Source organism: Coffea arabica, chromosome 11e, assembly GCF_036785885.1.
Source record: "Coffea arabica cultivar ET-39 chromosome 11e, Coffea Arabica ET-39 HiFi, whole genome shotgun sequence".
Taxonomy (NCBI): Eukaryota; Viridiplantae; Streptophyta; class Magnoliopsida; order Gentianales; family Rubiaceae; genus Coffea; species Coffea arabica.
This window is the reverse complement of record NC_092331.1, coordinates 33858284-33870362: the sequence shown is the minus strand read 5'-3', so window position 1 is coordinate 33870362 and position 12079 is coordinate 33858284. Positions and strand designations below refer to the sequence as shown.

Genomic DNA, 12079 nt, shown 5'->3' with positions numbered 1-12079 from the left:
TAAGCAATCGTTCCGACGGAGCTAAATTACTACTGGATAAAGAACGAATAGGAAATTTGGATTTCGAAACAAAAAAGAGAGGGGTGCAACACGAGGACTTCCCAGGGGGTCACCAATCCAAGTACTACTCTCGCCCAAACACGCTTAATTTCGATGTTCTGATGGGATCCGGTGCATTAGTGCTGGTATGATCGCACCCGCCATATTCCTTTCGTTTTATTCTTTTAAACTGCCCCGTCCTGCGAAGCAGTGTTGCTTTTCTAGACCGAAATTCATTTTAAGCGTCAATTCAAGCATTTTCCTATTATCCTTTTATTTATTTGCTTTCATATTTTTTTTTGTTATTGATTTGCCCCCTGTTTTTTTCCATCATCCCGCAACTCTAAATTATCGTGAAATCAATCATTCACGCTTGCGCTGATACATTTGCGCCGATAAATTTGAGCGACGCTCCGGGCTTTGATCGAGCCGTACCGTTCCTGATTTGTCTCGCGCCTTCAGATCCGCCTTCATGCTTCGAGAAGAAGCAAAATATAAAGCAATCGTTCCGAAGGACCTAAATTACTACAGGATAAAGAACGAATAGAAAATTTGAATTTCGAAACAAAAAAGAGAGGGGTGCAACAAGAGGAATTCCCAGGGGGTCACCCATCCTAATACTGCTCACGCCCAAGCACGCTTAACTTCGGAGTTCTGATGGGATACAGTGCATTAGTGCTGGTATGATCGCACCCACAACGTTCCTTTCGCTTTATTCTTTTAAACTACCCCGTCCAGCGAAGCAGTGTGGCTTTTCTAGACCGGAATTCATTTTAAGCGTCAATTGAAGCATTTTCCTCTTATCCTTTTATTTATTTACTTTATTTTTTTTTGTTATTGATTTGCACCCTGTTTTTTTCCATCATCCCGCAACTCTAAATTATCATGAAATCAATCCTTCACGCTTGCGGTGATACATTTGCGCCGACAAATTTGAGCGACGATCCGGGCTTTGATCGAGCCGTACCGTTCCTGATTTGTCTCGCGCCTTCAGATCCTCCTTCACGCTTCGACAAGAAGCAAAATATTAAGCAATCGTTCCGACGGAGCTAAATTACTACAGGATAAAGAACAAATAGGAAATTTGGATTTCGAAACAAAAAAGAGAGGGGTGCAACACGAGGACTTCCCAGGGGGTCACCAATCCAAGTACTACTCTCGCCCAAACACGCTTAATTTCGAAGTTCTGATGGGATCCGGTGCATTAGTGCTGGTATGATCGCACCCGCCATATTCCTTTCGCTTTATTCTTTTAAACTACCCCGTCCTGCGAAGCAGTGTGGCTTTTCTAGACCGAAATTCATTTTAAGCGTCAATTCAAGCATTTTCCTATTATCCTTTTATTTATTTGCTTTCATAATTTTTTTTGTTATTGATTTGCCCCCTGTTTTTTTTCATCATCCCGCAACTCTAAATTATCATGAAATCAATCCTTCACGCTTGCGCTGATACATTTGTGCCGACAAATTTGAGCGACGATCCAGGCTTTGATCGAGCCGTACCGTTCCTGATTTGTCTCGCGCCTTCAGATCCTCCTTCACGCTTCGACAAGAAGCAAAATATTAAGCAATCGTTCCGACGGAGCTAAATTACTACAGGATAAAGAACGAATAGGAAATTTGGATTTCGAAACAAAAAAGAGAGGGGTGCAACACGAGGACTTCCCAGGGGGTCACCAATCCAAGTACTACTCTCGCCCAAACACGCTTAATTTCGATGTTCTGATGGGATCCGGTGCATTAGTGCTGGTATGATCGCACCCGCCATATTCCTTTCGCTTTATTCTTTTAAACTGCCCCGTCCTGCGAAGCAGTGTTGCTTTTCTAGACCGAAATTCATTTTAAGCGTCAATTCAAGCATTTTCCTATTATCCTTTTATTTATTTGCTTTCATATTTTTTTTTGTTATTGATTTGCCCCCTGTTTTTTTCCATCATCCCGCAACTCTAAATTATCGTGAAATCAATCCTTCACGCTTGCGCTGATACATTTGCGCCGATAAATTTGAGCGACGCTCCGGGCTTTGATCGAGCCGTACCGTTCCTGATTTGTCTCGCGCCTTCAGATCCGCCTTCATGCTTCGAGAAGAAGCAAAATATAAAGCAATCGTTCCGAAGGACCTAAATTACTACAGGATAAAGAACGAATAGAAAATTTGAATTTCGAAACAAAAAAGAGAGGGGTGCAACAAGAGGAATTCCCAGGGGGTCACCCATCCTAATACTGCTCACGCCCAAGCACGCTTAACTTCGGAGTTCTGATGGGATACGGTGCATTAGTGCTGGTATGATCGCACCCACAACGTTCCTTTCGCTTTATTCTTTTAAACTACCCCGTCCAGCGAAGCAGTGTGGCTTTTCTAGACCGGAATTCATTTTAAGCGTCAATTGAAGCATTTTCCTCTTATCCTTTTATTTATTTACTTTATATTTTTTTGTTATTGATTTGCACCCTGTTTTTTTCCATCATCCCGCAACTCTAAATTATCATGAAATCAATCCTTCACGCTTGCGGTGATACATTTGCGCCGACAAATTTGAGCGACGATCCGGGCTTTGATCGAGCCGTACCGTTCCTGATTTGTCTCGCGCCTTCAGATCCGCCTTCATGCTTCGAGAAGAAGCAAAATATAAAGCAATCGTTCCGAAGGACCTAAATTACTACAGGATAAAGAACGAATAGAAAATTTGAATTTCGAAACAAAAAAGAGAGGGGTGCAACAAGAGGAATTCCCAGGGGGTCACCCATCCTAATACTGCTCACGCCCAAGCACGCTTAACTTCGGAGTTCTGATGGGATACGGTGCATTAGTGCTGGTATGATCGCACCCACAACGTTCCTTTCGCTTTATTCTTTTAAACTATCCCGTCCAGCGAAGCAGTGTGGCTTTTTTAGACCGGAATTCATTTTAAGCGTCAATTGAAGCATTTTCCTCTTATCCTTTTATTTATTTACTTTATATTTTTTTGTTATTGATTTGCACCCTGGTTTTTTCCATCATCCCGCAATTCTAAATTATCATGAAATCAATCCTTCACGCTTGCGGTGATACATTTGCGCCGACAAATTTGAGCGACGATCCGGGCTTTGATCGAGCCGTACCGTTCCTGATTTGTCTCGCGCCTTCAGATCCTCCTTCACGCTTCGATAAGAAGCAAAATATTAAGCAATCGTTCCGACGGAGCTAAATTACTACAGGATAAAGAACGAATAGGAAATTTGGATTTCGAAACAAAAAAGAGAGGGGTGCAACACGAGGGCTTCCCAGGGGGTCACCAATCCAAGTACTACTCTCGCCCAAACACGTTTAATTTCGAAGTTCTGATGGGATCCGGTGCATTAGTGCTGGTATGATCGCACCCGCCATATTCCTTTCGCTTTATTCTTTTAAACTACCCCGTCCTGCGAAGCAGTGTGGCTTTTCTAGACCGAAATTCATTTTAAGCGTCAATTCAAGCATTTTCCTATTATCCTTTTATTTATTTGCTTTCATAATTTTTTTTGTTATTGATTTGCCCCCTGTTTTTTTCCATCATCCCGCAACTCTAAATTATCATGAAATCAATCCTTCACGCTTGCGCTGATACATTTGCGCCGACAAATTTGAGCGACGCTCCGGGCTTTGATCGAGCCGTACCGTTCCTGATTTGTCTCGCGCCTTCAGATCCGCCTTCATGCTTCGAGAAGAAGCAAAATATAAAGCAATCGTTCCGAAGGACCTAAATTACTACAGGATAAAGAACGAATAGAAAATTTGAATTTCGAAACAAAAAAGAGAGGGGTGCAACAAGAGGAATTCCCAGGGGGTCACCCATCCTAGTACTACTCTCGCCCAAGCATGCTTAACTTCGGAGTTCTGATGGGATCCGGTGCATTAGTGCTGGTATGATCGCACCCGCCATGTTCCTTTCGCTTTATTCTTTTAAACTACCCCGTCCTGCGAAGCAGTGTGGCTTTTCTAGACCGAAATTCATTTTAAGCGTCAATTCAAGCATTTTCCTATTATCCTTTTATTTATTTGCTTTCATATTTTTTTTTGTTATTGATTTGCCCCCTGTTTTTTTCCATCATCCCGCAACTCTAAATTATCATGAAATCAATCCTTCACGCTTGCGCTGATACATTTGCGCCGACAAATTTGAGCAACGATCCGGGCTTTGATCGAGCCGTACCGTTCCTGATTTGTCTCGCGCCTTCAGATCCTCCTTCACGCTTCGACAAGAAGCAAAATATTAAGCAATCGTTCCGACGGAGCTAAATTACTACAGGATAAAGAACGAATAGAAAAATTTGGATTTCGAAACAAAAAAAAGAGGGGTGCAACAAGAGGAATTCCCAGGGGGTCACCCATCCTAATACTGCTCACGCCCAAGCACGCTTAACTTCGGAGTTCTGATGGGATACGGTGCATTAGTGCTGGTATGATCGCACCCACAACGTTCCTTTCGCTTTATTCTTTTAAACTACCCCGTCCAGCGAAGCAGTGTGTCTTTTCTAGACCGAAATTCATTTTAAGCGTCAATTGAAGCATTTTCCTTTTATCCTTTTATTTATTTACTTTATATATTTTTTTTTATTGATTTGCACCCTGTTTTTTTCCATCATCCCGCAACTCTAAATTATCATGAAATCAATCCTTCACGCTTGCGGTGATACATTTGCGCCGACAAATTTGAGCGACGATCCGGGCTTTGATCGAGCCGTACCGTTCCTGATTTGTCTCGCGCCTTCAGATCCTCCTTCACGCTTCGACAAGAAGCAAAATATTAAGCAATCGTTCCGACGGAGCTAAATTACTACAGGATAAAGAACAAATAGGAAATTTGGATTTCGAAACAAAAAAGAGAGGGGTGCAACACGAGGACTTCCCAGGGGGTCACCAATCCAAGTACTACTCTCGCCCAAACACGCTTAATTTCGAAGTTCTGATGGGATCCGGTGCATTAGTGCTGGTATGATCGCACCCGCCATATTCCTTTCGCTTTATTCTTTTAAACTACCCCGTCCTGCGAAGCAGTGTGGCTTTTCTAGACCGAAATTCATTTTAAGCGTCAATTCAAGCATTTTCCTATTATCCTTTTATTTATTTGCTTTCATAATTTTTTTTGTTATTGATTTGCCCCCTGTTTTTTTTCATCATCCCGCAACTCTAAATTATCATGAAATCAATCCTTCACGCTTGCGCTGATACATTTGTGCCGACAAATTTGAGCGACGATCCAGGCTTTGATCGAGCCGTACCGTTCCTGATTTGTCTCGCGCCTTCAGATCCTCCTTCACGCTTCGACAAGAAGCAAAATATTAAGCAATCGTTCCGACGGAGCTAAATTACTACTGGATAAAGAACGAATAGGAAATTTGGATTTCGAAACAAAAAAGAGAGGGGTGCAACACGAGGACTTCCCAGGGGGTCACCAATCCAAGTACTACTCTCGCCCAAACACGCTTAATTTCGATGTTCTGATGGGATCCGGTGCATTAGTGCTGGTATGATCGCACCCGCCATATTCCTTTCGCTTTATTCTTTTAAACTGCCCCGTCCTGCGAAGCAGTGTTGCTTTTCTAGACCGAAATTCATTTTAAGCGTCAATTCAAGCATTTTCCTATTATCCTTTTATTTATTTGCTTTCATATTTTTTTTTGTTATTGATTTGCCCCCTGTTTTTTTCCATCATCCCGCAACTCTAAATTATCGTGAAATCAATCCTTCACGCTTGCGCTAATACATTTGCGCCGATAAATTTGAGCGACGCTCCGGGCTTTGATCGAGCCGTACCGTTCCTGATTTGTCTCGCGCCTTCAGATCCGCCTTCATGCTTCGAGAAGAAGCAAAATATAAAGCAATCGTTCCGAAGGACCTAAATTACTACAGGATAAAGAACGAATAGAAAATTTGAATTTCGAAACAAAAAAGAGAGGGGTGCAACAAGAGGAATTCCCAGGGGGTCACCCATCCTAATACTGCTCACGCCCAAGCACGCTTAACTTCGGAGTTCTGATGGGATACGGTGCATTAGTGCTGGTATGATCGCACCCACAACGTTCCTTTCGCTTTATTCTTTTAAACTATCCCGTCCAGCGAAGCAGTGTGGCTTTTTTAGACCGGAATTCATTTTAAGCGTCAATTGAAGCATTTTCCTCTTATCCTTTTATTTATTTACTTTATATTTTTTTGTTATTGATTTGCACCCTGTTTTTTTCCATCATCCCGCAACTCTAAATTATCATGAAATCAATCCTTCACGCTTGCGGTGATACATTTGCGCCGACAAATTTGAGCGACGATCCGGGCTTTGATCGAGCCGTACCGTTCCTGATTTGTCTCGCGCCTTCAGATCCTCCTTCACGCTTCGATAAGAAGCAAAATATTAAGCAATCGTTCCGACGGAGCTAAATTACTACAGGATAAAGAACGAATAGGAAATTTGGATTTCGAAACAAAAAAGAGAGGGGTGCAACACGAGGGCTTCCCAGGGGGTCACCAATCCAAGTACTACTCTCGCCCAAACACGCTTAATTTCGAAGTTCTGATGGGATCCGGTGCATTAGTGCTGGTTTGATCGCACCCGCCATATTCCTTTCCCTTTATTCTTTTAAACTACCCCGTCCTGCGAAGCAGTGTAGCTTTTCTAGACCGAAATTCATTTTAAGCGTCAATTCAAGCATTTTCCTATTATCCTTTTATTTATTTGCTTTCATATTTTTTTTTTTGTTATTGATTTGCCCCCTGTTTTTTTCCATCATCCTGCAACTCTAAATTATCATGAAATCAATCCTTCACGCTTGCGCTGATACATTTCCGCCGACAAATTTGAGCGACGATCCGGGCTTTGATCGAGCCGTACCGTTCCTGATTTGTCTCGCGCCTTCAGATCCTCCTTCACGCTTCGACAAGAAGCAAAATATTAAGCAATCGTTCCGACGGAGCTAAATTACTACAGGATAAAGAACGAATAGGAAATTTGGATTTCGAAACAAAAAAGAGAGGGGTGCAACACGAGGACTTCCCAGGGGGTCACCAATCCAAGTACTACTCTCGCCCAAACACGCTTAATTTCGAAGTTCTGATGGGATCCGGTGCATTAGTGCTGGTATGATCGCACCCGCCATATTCCTTTCGCTTTATTCTTTTAAACTACCCCGTCCTGCGAAGCAGTGTGGCTTTTCTAGACCGAAATTCATTTTAAGCGTCAATTCAAGCATTTTCCTATTATCCTTTTATTTATTTGCTTTCATAATTTTTTTTGTTATTGATTTGCCCCCTGTTTTTTTCCATCATCCCGCAACTCTAAATTATCATGAAATCAATCCTTCACGCTTGCGGTGATACATTTGCGCCGACAAATTTGAGCGACGATCCGGGCTTTGATCGAGCCGTACCGTTCCTGATTTGTCTCGCGCCTTCAGATCCTCCTTCACGCTTCGATAAGAAGCAAAATATTAAGCAATCGTTCCGACGGAGCTAAATTACTACAGGATAAAGAACGAATAGGAAATTTGGATTTCGAAACAAAAAAGAGAGGGGTGCAACACGAGGGCTTCCCAGGGGGTCACCAATCCAAGTACTACTCTCGCCCAAACACGCTTAATTTCGAAGTTCTGATGGGATCCGGTGCATTAGTGCTGGTTTGATCGCACCCGCCATATTCCTTTCCCTTTATTCTTTTAAACTACCCCGTCCTGCGAAGCAGTGTAGCTTTTCTAGACCGAAATTCATTTTAAGCGTCAATTCAAGCATTTTCCTATTATCCTTTTATTTATTTGCTTTCATATTTTTTTCTGTTATTGATTTGCCCCCTGTTTTTTTCCATCATCCCGCAACTCTAAATTATCGTGAAATCAATCCTTCACGCTTGCGCTGATACATTTGCGCCGATAAATTTGAGCGACGCTCCGGGCTTTGATCGAGCCGTACCGTTCCTGATTTGTCTCGCGCCTTCAGATCCGCCTTCATGCTTCGAGAAGAAGCAAAATATAAAGCAATCGTTCCGAAGGACCTAAATTACTACAGGATAAAGAACGAATAGAAAATTTGAATTTTGAAACAAAAAAGAGAGGGGTGCAACAAGAGGAATTCCCAGGGGGTCACCCATCCTAATACTGCTCACGCCCAAGCACGCTTAACTTCGGAGTTCTGATGGGATACAGTGCATTAGTGCTGGTATGATCGCACCCACAACGTTCCTTTCGCTTTATTCTTTTAAACTACCCCGTCCAGCGAAGCAGTGTGGCTTTTCTAGACCGGAATTCATTTTAAGCGTCAATTGAAGCATTTTCCTCTTATCCTTTTATTTATTTACTTTATTTTTTTTTGTTATTGATTTGCACCCTGTTTTTTTCCATCATCCCGCAACTCTAAATTATCATGAAATCAATCCTTCACGCTTGCGGTGATACATTTGCGCCGACAAATTTGAGCGACGATCCGGGCTTTGATCGAGCCGTACCGTTCCTGATTTGTCTCGCGCCTTCAGATCCTCCTTCACGCTTCGACAAGAAGCAAAATATTAAGCAATCGTTCCGACGGAGCTAAATTACTACAGGATAAAGAACGAATAGGAAATTTGGATTTCGAAACAAAAAAGAGAGGGGTGCAACACGAGGACTTCCCAGGGGGTCACCAATCCAAGTACTACTCTCGCCCAAACACGCTTAATTTCGAAGTTCTGATGGGATCCGGTGCATTAGTGCTGGTATGATCGCACCCGCCATATTCCTTTCGCTTTATTCTTTTAAACTACCCCGTCCTGCGAAGCAGTGTGGCATTTCTAGACCGAAATTCATTTTAAGCGTCAATACAAGCATTTTCCTATTATCCTTTTATTTATTTGCTTTCATAATTTTTTTTGTTATTGATTTGCCCCCTGTTTTTTTCCATCATCCCGCAACTCTAAATTATCATGAAATCAATCCTTCACGCTTGCGCTGATACATTTGCGCCGACAAATTTGAGCGACGATCCAGGCTTTGATCGAGCCGTACCGTTCCTGATTTGTCTCGCGCCTTCAGATCCTCCTTCACGCTTCGACAAGAAACAAAATATTAAGCAATCGTTCCGACGGAGCTAAATTACTACTGGATAAAGAACGAATAGGAAATTTGGATTTCGAAACAAAAAAGAGAGGGGTGCAACACGAGGACTTCCCAGGGGGTCACCAATCCAAGTACTACTCTCGCCCAAACACGCTTAATTTCGATGTTCTGATGGGATCCGGTGCATTAGTGCTGGTATGATCGCACCCGCCATATTCCTTTCGCTTTATTCTTTTAAACTGCCCCGTCCTGCGAAGCAGTGTTGCTTTTCTAGACCGAAATTCATTTTAAGCGTCAATTCAAGCATTTTCCTATTATCCTTTTATTTATTTGCTTTCATATTTTTTTTTGTTATTGATTTGCCCCCTGTTTTTTTCCATCATCCCGCAACTCTAAATTATCGTGAAATCAATCCTTCACGCTTGCGCTGATACATTTGCGCCGATAAATTTGAGCGACGCTCCGGGCTTTGATCGAGCCGTACCGTTCCTGATTTGTCTCGCGCCTTCAGATCCGCCTTCATGCTTCGAGAAGAAGCAAAATATAAAGCAATCGTTCCGAAGGACCTAAATTACTACAGGATAAAGAACGAATAGAAAATTTGAATTTCGAAACAAAAAAGAGAGGGGTGCAACAAGAGGAATTCCCAGGGGGTCACCCATCCTAATACTGCTCACGCCCAAGCACGCTTAACTTCGGAGTTCTGATGGGATACGGTGCATTAGTGCTGGTATGATCGCACCCACAACGTTCCTTTCGCTTTATTCTTTTAAACTACCCCGTCCAGCGAAGCAGTGTGGCTTTTCTAGACCAGAATTCATTTTAAGCGTCAATTCAAGCATTTTCCTATTATCCTTTTATTTATTTACTTTATATTTTTTTGTTATTGATTTGCACCCTGTTTTTTTCCATCATCCCGCAACTCTAAATTATCATGAAATCAATCCTTCACGCTTGCGCTGATACATTTGCGCCGACAAATTTGAGCGACGATTCGGGCTTTGATCGAGCCGTACCGTTCCTGATTTGTCTCGCTTCAGATCCGCCTTCATGCTTCGAGAAGAAGCAAAATATAAAGCAATCGTTCCGAAGGACCTAAATTACTACAGGATAAAGAACGAATAGAAAATTTGAATTTCGAAACAAAAAAGAGAGGGGTGCAACAAGAGGAATTCCCAGGGGGTCACCCATCCTAGTACTACTCTCGCCCAAGCATGCTTAACTTCGGAGTTCTGATGGGATCCGGTGCATTAGTGCTGGTATGATCGCACCCGCCATGTTCCTTTCGCTTTATTCTTTTAAACTACCCCGTCCTGCGAAGCAGTGTGGCTTTTCTAGACCGAAATTCATTTTAAGCGTCAATTCAAGCATTTTCCTATTATCCTTTTATTTATTTGCTTTCATATTTTTTTTTGTTATTGATTTGCCCCCTGTTTTTTTCCATCATCCCGCAACTCTAAATTATCATGAAATCAATCCTTCACGCTTGCGCTGATACATTTGCGCCGACAAATTTGAGCGACGATCCGGGCTTTGATCGAGCCGTACCGTTCCTGATTTGTCTCGCGCCTTCAGATCCTCCTTCACGCTTCGACAAGAAGCAAAATATTAAGCAATCGTTCCGACGGAGCTAAATTACTACTGGATAAAGAACGAATAGGAAATTTGGATTTCGAAACAAAAAAGAGAGGGGTGCAACACGAGGACTTCCCAGGGGGTCACCAATCCAAGTACTACTCTCACCCAAACACGCTTAATTTCGATGTTCTGATGGGATCCGGTTCATTAGTGCTGGTATGATCGCACCCGCCATATTCCTTTCGCTTTATTCTTTTAAACTGCCCCGTCCTGCGAAGCAGTGTTGCTTTTCTAGACCGAAATTCATTTTAAGCGTCAATTCAAGCATTTTCCTATTATCCTTTTATTTATTTGCTTTCATATTTTTTTCTGTTATTGATTTGCCCCCTGTTTTTTTCCATCATCCCGCAACTCTAAATTATCGTGAAATCAATCCTTCACGCTTGCGCTGATACATTTGCGCCGATAAATTTGAGCGACGCTCCGGGCTTTGATCGAGCCGTACCGTTCCTGATTTGTCTCGCGCCTTCAGATCCGCCTTCATGCTTCGAGAAGAAGCAAAATATAAAGCAATCGTTCCGAAGGACCTAAATTACTACAGGATAAAGAACGAATAGAAAATTTGAATTTTGAAACAAAAAAGAGAGGGGTGCAACAAGAGGAATTCCCAGGGGGTCACCCATCCTAGTACTACTCTCGCCCAAGCATGCTTAACTTCGGAGTTCTGATGGGATCCGGTGCATTAGTGCTGGTATGATCGCACCCGCCATGTTCCTTTCGCTTTATTCTTTTAAACTACCCCGTCCAGCGAAGCAGTGTGGCTTTTCTAGACCGGAATTCATTTTAAGCGTCAATTGAAGCATTTTCCTCTTATCCTTTTATTTATTTACTTTATATATTTTTTTTTATTGATTTGCACCCTGTTTTTTTCCATCATCCCGCAACTCTAAATTATCATGAAATCAATCCTTCACGCTTGCGGTGATACATTTGCGCCGACAAATTTGAGCGACGATCCGGGCTTTGATCGAGCCGTACCGTTCCTGATTTGTCTCGCGCCTTCAGATCCTCCTTCACGCTTCGACAAGAAGCAAAATATTAAGCAATCGTTCCGACGGAGCTAAATTACTACAGGATAAAGAACGAATAGGAAATTTGGATTTCGAAACAAAAAAGAGAGGGGTGCAACACGAGGACTTCCCAGGGGGTCACCAATCCAAGTACTACTCTCGCCCAAACACGCTTAATTTCGAAGTTCTGACGGGATCCGGTGCATTAGTGCTGGTATGATCGCACCCGCCATATTCCTTTCGCTTTATTCTTTTAAACTGCCCCGTCCTGCGAAGCAGTGTTGCTTTTCTAGACCGAAATTCATTTTAAGCGTCAATTCAAGCATTTTCCAATTATCCTTTTATTTATTTGCTTTCATA

General features: G+C 42.4%; 23 non-coding genes across 23 annotated transcripts; all 23 read right to left on the bottom strand.

The window, feature by feature from the left end:
- Window positions 1-80: 80 nt before the first annotated feature.
- Window positions 81-199, bottom strand: LOC140024563 (5S ribosomal RNA). The gene has a single exon (XR_011828537.1). It is a non-coding gene; the product is annotated as a 5S ribosomal RNA (ribosomal RNA).
- A 416-nt stretch (window positions 200-615) lies between these two features.
- LOC140024045 (5S ribosomal RNA) lies at window positions 616-734 on the bottom strand. Its single transcript, XR_011828017.1, has one exon. It is a non-coding gene; the product is annotated as a 5S ribosomal RNA (ribosomal RNA).
- Window positions 735-1147: 413 nt separating this feature from the next.
- Window positions 1148-1266, bottom strand: LOC140022788 (5S ribosomal RNA). Its single transcript, XR_011826767.1, has one exon. It is a non-coding gene; the product is annotated as a 5S ribosomal RNA (ribosomal RNA).
- Window positions 1267-1682: 416 nt separating this feature from the next.
- On the bottom strand, window positions 1683-1801 carry LOC140024562 (5S ribosomal RNA). The gene has a single exon (XR_011828536.1). It is a non-coding gene; the product is annotated as a 5S ribosomal RNA (ribosomal RNA).
- Window positions 1802-2217: 416 nt separating this feature from the next.
- On the bottom strand, window positions 2218-2336 carry LOC140023453 (5S ribosomal RNA). Its single transcript, XR_011827423.1, has one exon. It is a non-coding gene; the product is annotated as a 5S ribosomal RNA (ribosomal RNA).
- A 413-nt stretch (window positions 2337-2749) lies between these two features.
- Window positions 2750-2868, bottom strand: LOC140023451 (5S ribosomal RNA). The gene has a single exon (XR_011827421.1). It is a non-coding gene; the product is annotated as a 5S ribosomal RNA (ribosomal RNA).
- A 413-nt stretch (window positions 2869-3281) lies between these two features.
- On the bottom strand, window positions 3282-3400 carry LOC140023801 (5S ribosomal RNA). The gene has a single exon (XR_011827767.1). It is a non-coding gene; the product is annotated as a 5S ribosomal RNA (ribosomal RNA).
- A 416-nt stretch (window positions 3401-3816) lies between these two features.
- LOC140031954 (5S ribosomal RNA) lies at window positions 3817-3935 on the bottom strand. Its single transcript, XR_011835879.1, has one exon. It is a non-coding gene; the product is annotated as a 5S ribosomal RNA (ribosomal RNA).
- Window positions 3936-4352: 417 nt separating this feature from the next.
- Window positions 4353-4471, bottom strand: LOC140023450 (5S ribosomal RNA). The gene has a single exon (XR_011827420.1). It is a non-coding gene; the product is annotated as a 5S ribosomal RNA (ribosomal RNA).
- A 414-nt stretch (window positions 4472-4885) lies between these two features.
- Window positions 4886-5004, bottom strand: LOC140022787 (5S ribosomal RNA). Its single transcript, XR_011826766.1, has one exon. It is a non-coding gene; the product is annotated as a 5S ribosomal RNA (ribosomal RNA).
- Window positions 5005-5420: 416 nt separating this feature from the next.
- Window positions 5421-5539, bottom strand: LOC140024561 (5S ribosomal RNA). Its single transcript, XR_011828535.1, has one exon. It is a non-coding gene; the product is annotated as a 5S ribosomal RNA (ribosomal RNA).
- A 416-nt stretch (window positions 5540-5955) lies between these two features.
- Window positions 5956-6074, bottom strand: LOC140023449 (5S ribosomal RNA). The gene has a single exon (XR_011827419.1). It is a non-coding gene; the product is annotated as a 5S ribosomal RNA (ribosomal RNA).
- A 413-nt stretch (window positions 6075-6487) lies between these two features.
- LOC140024067 (5S ribosomal RNA) lies at window positions 6488-6606 on the bottom strand. Its single transcript, XR_011828039.1, has one exon. It is a non-coding gene; the product is annotated as a 5S ribosomal RNA (ribosomal RNA).
- A 418-nt stretch (window positions 6607-7024) lies between these two features.
- Window positions 7025-7143, bottom strand: LOC140022786 (5S ribosomal RNA). The gene has a single exon (XR_011826765.1). It is a non-coding gene; the product is annotated as a 5S ribosomal RNA (ribosomal RNA).
- Window positions 7144-7559: 416 nt separating this feature from the next.
- Window positions 7560-7678, bottom strand: LOC140024066 (5S ribosomal RNA). Its single transcript, XR_011828038.1, has one exon. It is a non-coding gene; the product is annotated as a 5S ribosomal RNA (ribosomal RNA).
- Window positions 7679-8094: 416 nt separating this feature from the next.
- LOC140024044 (5S ribosomal RNA) lies at window positions 8095-8213 on the bottom strand. Its single transcript, XR_011828015.1, has one exon. It is a non-coding gene; the product is annotated as a 5S ribosomal RNA (ribosomal RNA).
- A 413-nt stretch (window positions 8214-8626) lies between these two features.
- LOC140022784 (5S ribosomal RNA) lies at window positions 8627-8745 on the bottom strand. The gene has a single exon (XR_011826763.1). It is a non-coding gene; the product is annotated as a 5S ribosomal RNA (ribosomal RNA).
- Window positions 8746-9161: 416 nt separating this feature from the next.
- LOC140024559 (5S ribosomal RNA) lies at window positions 9162-9280 on the bottom strand. Its single transcript, XR_011828533.1, has one exon. It is a non-coding gene; the product is annotated as a 5S ribosomal RNA (ribosomal RNA).
- Window positions 9281-9696: 416 nt separating this feature from the next.
- On the bottom strand, window positions 9697-9815 carry LOC140023448 (5S ribosomal RNA). The gene has a single exon (XR_011827418.1). It is a non-coding gene; the product is annotated as a 5S ribosomal RNA (ribosomal RNA).
- A 410-nt stretch (window positions 9816-10225) lies between these two features.
- On the bottom strand, window positions 10226-10344 carry LOC140031953 (5S ribosomal RNA). Its single transcript, XR_011835878.1, has one exon. It is a non-coding gene; the product is annotated as a 5S ribosomal RNA (ribosomal RNA).
- Window positions 10345-10760: 416 nt separating this feature from the next.
- LOC140025046 (5S ribosomal RNA) lies at window positions 10761-10879 on the bottom strand. Its single transcript, XR_011829023.1, has one exon. It is a non-coding gene; the product is annotated as a 5S ribosomal RNA (ribosomal RNA).
- Window positions 10880-11295: 416 nt separating this feature from the next.
- Window positions 11296-11414, bottom strand: LOC140031951 (5S ribosomal RNA). Its single transcript, XR_011835876.1, has one exon. It is a non-coding gene; the product is annotated as a 5S ribosomal RNA (ribosomal RNA).
- A 414-nt stretch (window positions 11415-11828) lies between these two features.
- Window positions 11829-11947, bottom strand: LOC140023616 (5S ribosomal RNA). The gene has a single exon (XR_011827585.1). It is a non-coding gene; the product is annotated as a 5S ribosomal RNA (ribosomal RNA).
- Window positions 11948-12079: the final 132 nt, after the last annotated feature.